This window comes from Pygoscelis adeliae, unplaced genomic scaffold (genome assembly GCF_000699105.1).
Source record: "Pygoscelis adeliae isolate BGI_AS28 unplaced genomic scaffold, ASM69910v1 Scaffold131, whole genome shotgun sequence".
Lineage (NCBI taxonomy): Eukaryota > Metazoa > Chordata > Aves > Sphenisciformes > Spheniscidae > Pygoscelis > Pygoscelis adeliae.
In genome coordinates this window covers 1,088,158-1,096,921 of record NW_008824058.1, presented here as the reverse complement: position 1 = coordinate 1,096,921, position 8,764 = coordinate 1,088,158, and the positions used below count along the sequence as shown (strand labels likewise).

General features: G+C 44.2%; 1 non-coding gene across 1 annotated transcript; it reads right to left on the bottom strand.

Annotated features, from left to right (window-relative positions):
• Positions 1–140: 140 nt before the first annotated feature.
• On the bottom strand, positions 141–211 carry TRNAG-GCC. Its single transcript has one exon. It is a non-coding gene; the product is annotated as a tRNA-Gly (tRNA).
• Positions 212–8,764: the final 8,553 nt, after the last annotated feature.

Sequence of the window (8,764 nt, the reverse complement as noted above, 5' to 3'; positions counted from 1 at the left end):
CCCGACGCGTTTTACACCCCCGCGGCGCCGCTTCTTCCTGCTCGGGAACCCCGCGGGGGAAACAAAAGGGCGGGGGAGGCGCCGCGGCCCGAAAAGGCGACGGGATTCCCGCGCGGGGGAAAGAAAAAAAGAGAGAGAACTGCATTGGCCGGGAATCGAACCCGGGCCTCCCGCGTGGCAGGCGAGAATTCTACCACTGAACCACCAATGCGCGCTCCGAGGGGCGCGCTGTCAGCTCCTTCCTCGAACCCCTCACCGAAAACCTGGTTTTTTACCTTCTCCTCCTTTCTCCAGTTCCATGTTCAGAGCCAGTAGTTCTGAGCCGTTATTTCCAGGGAAAAAAAAAAAAAGTTTTCAGACAGTTTGCAATGCCTGTATACATTTTTCCTCTAAAGGATAAAAAAACCCTAGAAAATTGTATAATACACCCATCATCCTTTAGATTTAAAAGCTTTCAGACCAAGTCACAAAACGTGTATTTTTCTTCCTTTTCTGTACTGGAAGGACTTTGCCAGAGGAGGCCCCCAGTTAAGGGCTTAGCGGCTCACAGGACCTGCTAATACAGGAATCATCACGGTACAACGTCCGAACTTACGTCTCTGTTTTGTCAATTGATGTACTGCTATGGATCCCGACGTTTCCGTACAATGTCACTCTGTGTAGTGATATCAGCGGAACGCCATGGCTTGCACTGTGATGTAATGGTGCCACGTTCTAATATAAATTACGCACGGTCTTGAGATTTAGCTTGTCTTGGACGCGCTCCCAAGAACTGCCACGCAGGAGCCAAAGAGTTCGAGGAAAAGCAGCATCGAGTGTTCGCGTCAAGAGAAGAGGGAGCTGTATGTACGAGGAGAATAGCTGTGCTTAAGAACACCCTCCAGACAGGACGAACACCTACCACCAACCATCTCATGAGAGGTAGCGAGCGGGTGTTCTCGTCTTCGACGAACAGACAACGTTCCAATTCCCTGTGTGAACATATATCGTCACCAGAATGTAAACTTCCCCATAGACAGTCCTCCGCTTACCCGTCCTGCAGCTATTGCCCAGCTGCTCCCAACTGCACGTTCAGCTCATCGAGAGGGTGACTTTTTTCCTGCACGCATAAAGCAGAAGCTGAGCAAAACTTGGCGTTCTCAGTGAATCTGGAAAGAAAGTCAAGGCCACAATTTGCTCGTCAGCCAGTGGGATACCAGGCGACCGTATTTCCCAGTCACCCCCGGCCCAGAGGAACAATGCAGACCAGTAACAACGCCATCACAGTTCCCTTTCCCCTAAGCTTAATTGCAACTTCTTATTTCCACCGTCAGAAAGTAATATAGTAAATACTTCTAAGTAATAACTATTATTTAGGCTATTGCTTACAATTGCATCAGTCAGCCTTGAAAAACTGTTTTCCCAGACAAGCACAGGACCAGAAATCCCAAAGCAGTTAGGCAAAAAATATTCATATTGAGAAGACTCTAATTCACTATTTTAATAGATCTGAAAGTTAGCCATGCTGAGGTAAATAGCAATTGTTGACCAACTAGTTTCCCCCCCTACTTTTATTCTCTCGCCCCCTTTCATTTCTGGTAGCGGAGACACTGCGAGGCAGGGGATGGCTGGCGGGTGGACGGATCCGGCCACGTCTGTGCACAGCTGCCTGGGAAGCAGCAGTGCTCCCTAAGAGAGAGGAGTCCTTGGGCTGGTTCTCCTGGGCAGATCAGGGTGATTAACAGAACGGGCTGTGTTTCTGTGGAACTGCCGCTCCTTAGAGAACCGTTTCACAGAGGATCGCCACAGTAACAAACTTGCTAACACTATTAGCAAGCCCATCTCGTTCCCAGAGCAGAAATGAAACCCGTTCTTGCACTCATAGTTAATAATTTAGAGAACAGTTTCCCATGTCCATTAGACCATGTTTTGCATCTGCTCAGAATATCTGTGGGTGTTGGCTGACGTACTACAGAGCACTCTGTAAATCAAGAGGAGTTTGGCAACTCACATGCCTCACTGGAGCTCAAACGTTGCTCCAGAACATGCTCCAGAAACCCTTTTTCAAGCTGCATGACACAGGCTCATACTTGCCTTCCCTTTAAAAATGACTGGATGTAGGAGAATGCTGAATGAAGGAGAGAATCGAGACCTACAATATTAGAAAATGGTGGTCCAGAGTTGCAGAACTGGTGAAAATTTTATAGGATTGGTTCAGCTGATTAAGAATCTGCATCCTCCTCCAGTGAGAGAAGGAGTCCTTAGGAGTTCATTGTCTTAGTCATCACAACGGTTGGGAGAATGCTCCCTGCAAAACCTCAGTGCAGAAGGATATTCTGTGTAAGGCTAGCAGAACAGTACGGGAACATTCCGTGAAATTACTGTCCTAAACAAAATTTAAGTACAAATGCTTCATAAAAATAAATGTGTCTCCAGCTGTCATCCATAAAACATACATAATTTTAGAAGTTCAGTAGATGACTTGAATGGCATCAAGAATCCAACTTCATATAAGAAGGTTATAGGATCTAGGGAACTACTTTTAGTGAGATTGCTTAAAATGTACTTTTGTACATTTCTATCCAATATCTGATGAACGGGTGAGAAGGATTATCTTGTCAGAGACTCAGGACATCGCCTCCTTCGGTGAGTTAAAAAATCTTTCCAGCAGCTAAGGACACGCCATAGACCTTCACCAGAAACAAGGAAGGCAAAACTTGTTACAGGAAGAAGGGAAAGGATTTTCTTAGGCCTTTTCATCCCCCAGAAGGGGACAAATATGTATTTTTCCATTCCGGGTCACCTTTAAAGGGACTCTGATCTTGATGCTTCTGGCTAAGGCTTGACAACAGCGTCTTCCCATGGGGCGCTGCTGCTGCAGAGCAGAACCAAGGAGCTCCAGGTGCTGCTGCCGACTCTGCCGCGTACTTCTGAGGAGGATGCTGTAGCTCAGGGGCACTTGTAGCCTCAAACATCCCAAGTTCAGCTGGTGCAGCTGCAATAGGAACAAGGTAGGGATTGATAGATAGGCAGCGGTAAAACAGCTCAAATCAAGCTTAAAACTGCAGGTGTGGGTTACCTGGGGTGGGGTAAGTGGATATCACTCATTCCCTTCTCGCCGGCTGGTATCAGCACACGTTCCCGTGCCACGTGATACAATTGTGGTGGTGCAGCCACCCGCTTTAAAACTGGTGTTGCATCAATCCCCCTATTGGTATACAAAGAAGAGAAAGTGTGATGCTACAAATGTACCTGTACCGTTTGCTCCGATTCAGCTCTTCATGTGGAGCGGTATTAAATGGAGATCGTGTCAGAAATAATGCCTCGGGAGTAGTTCAGACCGACCTGAAATATAACATACCTCTTTGTGAGAACCAACTGCCTGGTCATCAGTTTCTCATGTTTAACTAAGGCATACCTAATACTTAATATTACCGGGAAAGTCCAGTCAAGACTTCTTACTGGCCCCCAAAATAATGAAGGACAACTGCAGGCCTTTCAAAATGGCTTCTAAAAGCCTCTTCAGTAAAGGCTTCCGAAGCGTGCTCTTGTCTCTGCTTCCAGAGTGCAGAAAATTTGTGCCATCCCTGGTGAGTTCTCCACTGAGTGGAGTACACGCACATCAACTTGATTTTAACAGGTCACGGAATAAGCTGGGCATTTAAAAATATCCACCTACCCAAAAGGACAAATGAATATCTATTGTGGAGCCTTCAGCAAAGATTGTTGAAACAAAACAAACAAAACAATCGTGGTAATCTTCTAGGTAAGACTTATAACGTAGAACAACTTGTCAGTGCAGGTTAAAGTTTTAAGGCCTAGCAATTTTGACAGCGTCCCTTTGAGCACAGTGAGAGCGCAGGGACGAGCAGGACAGCAAAAGGTCACTTGGTCACACATATCTGCTGCCTCTTTTAAGTTTATCTCAAGACCCACTAGGCACGTCCCAATTAATTATTTAAATCTGCAGGGAAAAATATTTCTGTAGATGAAAAGGTATAATCTTAAATTCTGGGGAAGCGACAGGATGGCTGGCGTGGTCAAAAATAGTGCTAAGAGGAAGCCGAGGTGTTGTACCCGATCCACAGGCTTCAGACACCGAGAGAAGTCATTTACATCCAGTGATGTCAATTTGTTTCAGATACCAGCAAAGTGGAAACTTACGGATTTTCCTACATCCCTTTGTTTTAAACTGAACAGTTCTGGATTACAAAAGGTCACCAAACCCAAATTGACAATGATATATGTGGTTATTTAAAATAACTTCTCCCAACACAGCTATTGATTATGTTGCTAGCGGTCTGCATAAGCTCCTTATAAACCTGTGGACACCCTGAAAATGTTTGTCCCAGATACCATTCAAATGGTCACAAACGAAAGCCATCAGGCAAGCAATGCTAGTGAAACGGGCATTGGAAGCAAACAAGAGACTCAAATCCTGTATTTATGCATGACGTACTGGAATATTAGGCTAGGGCTTTCAAAGTGATTGTATGTGTCTTTGAATGGGTTTTCTAAGATTTCCCCTAATCAATTCAATGGAGAAAATATCTGGATAAAAAGCAGATGTGTATATTCACTGGGGCTGATTTTGGTCTGTCATTGTCTGAGAGAAAAAAAATAATACAGCACAAATTCCAAAAAGCCTTTTGCGTTCCATTTTCTGAATATAATCTCTCACTTTGGCACACGTAAAGAGAAAATAAATTTAGAAGATTTTTTTCATATTTCCTGCCACAACAAAGATCTTTAAACAACAGAAGATAAATACTCTTGAATAGTCCAAGCAGTCTTGCTTTCTGAAAGATATTGTCTTTCTTTTCTCTCTCTCTCCCAATGAAATTCGTGTTCCCTATTAGACCCAGCTCAGCTGTTTGCCCCAGAAAACACATCGCTTCTTTCCATTGCCTGGCTCTCCTGTCATTAAACTGCCTGTGCTACCATTGCAGGGAGAGGCCAATTAATTATTGTGTTTGTTCTGCAACAAATAATGTGACCTGTGACCTCATTCTTTTAAAACTGCGATTTTTGCATTTGTTTCTGTGACTCAGCCCTGACGTGTTATCTTTACATAACAGCGAACAACAAGACATAATTATGATGCTAACACATCACTTTAGTTTTAACAGAAAAATGAGCCACTTTCTCTTTTCAGATACGCACACACAGTGGATGTTTTTATCTGTTGCAGTGTAGGGGGAAAATGTTTAAACACTAGCAATACAGCCTGGGTCAGCTGGTAGACCGAGTATCTGATATGAAGCAATACAGTTGTATTTCTGAATGATACCTGATACCAGCAGGCAGAGATGGGAACACTTTTAAATGTTTAATCAGAGCCATGACTAAGTACTTTTATTTTCCAATGGGAGGACCTACCGTGGATCCTGCTTGAAAAAATCTCCGTAGACAAACTCTGCTTCTGTTTCTGTCACTTCCTTTCAACTCCTCTGCGATTATTATTACCCCTTGCTCCTCACAAAGACATTTTCCTGAAGACAGATTAGGAGAAAACATATTTGCGAACATAGGAACAGATTTTCTTCTTATGATACATAACTTTGGCATGCAGTCAGGAAATGATGATAATCTTTTCCTCCATCTTCCCTTGCTAATGAAGAGAAACTGCCTCTGGGGTTAAGGACAAAAGGTGAACTCTCCCTGAACACAATTTACACCTACTGAGCACATGATTTTGGGCATCTAAAATTCTTGTCTTGGCAGGTGTCCCAGGGACCAAGCCACGCACACGGAGACTCAGAAGGTAATATTTTCATCTAGACATTAAATAAAAAACAGACTTAAGAGGGATGGATTTTGTGATACTTTAAGGCATCTCATTTTTTTGCTTAACCTTGTAAAAATCTTTCACTATTCAAACTTACGAAGACCAATCTTTACCAACCAGTAACTAAGATAAAAACACAGTTGAAAAGTAACTAAGATAAAAAGACAGCTGTAGTTAAAAAGAAGCCTAATCAAGGCAGGAAAGAACAGCCCATCCCTCATTTGTTGGTAGCTGCACCGTGAACGTGTGGATATCTCTCCTGGAAAGGGAGATTCCTAAGTAGATGTGATCCTTATAAAACTTTCACTCATTCTTGGATTTCCCTTTTATGAGAAGAGTAGTACAGCGCTGTCATTTTCTACCCCCTTTAAGATTTTGCTGGTTTGGAAGAGTTCGTGAGACACGGAAGTGCTGGGGTGCAGAATACGTTCACTTGGAAACTGGATGTAGACACATTTTACACTCATATACTGCCTTGTTTTGAATCAATCAAAAATTATCATAAATTGATACTGACAATGCAGCCACATCTGGGTAGACAACAACCTTGAGGGGTGGGAAGATAGGATATTTTCCCAGTTCTAACAAATTCGTGACGATGCTTAGAATATTTGTTAGAGATGGACGAAACGGCAACATTTAGTGCCACGTCAGAACACATATATGGAGTAGGTATTCACATCTAGAACTTGTGTGTGTTGCATCATCCTGAAATTATTCACCACAAAATGCATTTAAATCCTTTTTTTCCCAGCCCATTATTCTTCTTCCTTTCTCACACTCTCTCTCCAAAAAAAAAACCAAACCCAAATCATACCCCCAAAAAGCAACGAATCCACTTCTGGGGCTTTTTCTTTCATTTTCCATTCTTTCTGCCCAGCTGAGGTATTCCTGTGGATTCTAAGCCTGACTATCTATGGAGTGTACTAATTCCAGCTGCCACTCGAGATCTTATTTCCTTTTAAGAGCACTACCATGTCTCCTAGCGTGTCTGGGATAAAAACTGCTTCCAGCGTTGGTGGCCTGAGTATCACTTACTTTGCAAAACTTCTGAAATCCAACCCTTGCAGTTGTTTACTGACTTTAAATGCCACCTAGAGAGTTGATAGCCATACATTATTATTGCAGCTTCCAATTTAGCTCATCTGGTTATATCTGACCCAAGAGGGAGGGATTAGGTTCCTATGGCCTCCTCAGATAGGACCTGTTGCTGACATTTAGCTGGCTGACGGGAGACTGGAGCGTGCCTGAAGGACACTGTGGGAGGGAGATGTGCCCCATCCTTCACGGCAGCAGCTGGTTGTTTTTCTGTGCTTAGTAGAAAACACGTCTCATGCTGCCTGTAAAGCCTGAGTTAGACACAGCTGATCCCTGTATGCCTGGAAAGCAGGGAACCACGGACAGCACGGCGCATTGGGTGTGTAGGGGCCCTGCATGTTTGACACCGACTGCATCAAGGCAACTGATAGAGGCAGTGTATGAGCAAAGACAGACTCATGACGGGCTTACGGGTGTAAATAGTCACAAGGTCAGCTCGTGTTTTGGTCCAGCATGGAAAAGGAGATCCCAAACACCTGTGGAACCACAACTGCAGTGCATAAATTAAAACATAAATTTGCGGGGAAAAGCGCAGCCAAAAGTTCAGCAATGAGTTTTGGAGGGGGAGGAAGATCCTGGCTTATTACTAATGTGTGTCTGGCTTTATCGCTGCAAAAGAAGCAACAGGCAGAAATCTCTAGATGATTCCCCAAAAAAACATAGCTATGTTTGTCAGCCGTGTCCCTAGGAGCCTGGAACATGGGAACCAGGATGAGAAACAAAGAGGACCATTAGAGACCATAACTCTTAGCAGCAGCTCTTCCCAGTCTTGTCACCTGGTATTGCAGAACAGAAAGTAGTAAGAAGAATGAGGATACACAGAATCTCTCAAGGTATCACCCAGTCAGCAACTCACAAGCCCTACACAGCAAGTGCCTAGGGAAGTTCAAGATTGGAAATCTGCTATTTTGGAGAGGTAAAGAATTGGAAAGCTTTCAATTCAGCAAGCCCTCAATAGAGAAAAACAAGCCTGCATACTCTGTGCTGCAAAACCAAAGTGAGATCCACCCTGTCCCAGCACTTTGTGCTGCAAGTTTCCCCTCCATGGCAGTGTGAGTGTCATCTTGTGTTGGGCTCCATTAGCTGTGCCCCAGAGGGGCAGAGTCATAGAACATCTCATGTTGGAAGGGACTCGTAAGGATCATCGAGTCCAACTCCCTGCTCCTTGCAGGACTACCTAAAACTAAACCATATGACAAAGACCATTGGCCAGAGGGTAGTTGTGCAGCCTGCCTGCAGGTGGAAAGCCTGGCTTCTAGTCTACGAAGACCTGGATTAACTGCTAAATTGCGCTTCTGCCAAGTCCGGTAGAAATAGGGAGCTCAGCGGGGTTTCATGAGAAGTTTCAGGTCAAGTAAGAGAGCTGGTAGGATGTATCAAGTCATTGAGAGGCAGCCACCGATGATGTTTCTCAACCAGCTTCATGCCATGCTGGAGCCACCGGAGAGGACAGCTGAAAAAGAAAAGATGTGAATCTGGCTCTACACCTCCATTATGCACTGCCTGTTTTTTTTCAAAGATGGACCCTCAGAGATTTAGCATTTTTCTGGGCTAGGATTTCCTCTGGGAACCAACCAGGTTATGAATATTACAGCTCTAACACCGATCAAAAGACATGTTAGAAGGGTCTTCTCTCTCTCTGCTGCACTGCACTTCAACCCACTAGGCAAGCAGGGAAGGATCTGTGGTAGATAAATATACGTTAATATAACGTATATTAATATATATTAATGTAACGTAATGGATCTGTTCCCCATTTATTTGTAAGGAGGAAACCCCTCTGTGACCCAAAGTGAACCACCACCAGAATTCCTCAGAAACGAAGGTGACAAATTCAACCAAATACCGGTTCCCGGTCCAAAGGCAAGGGCAAACAACCCCAAGAAACCACAGCGCCAG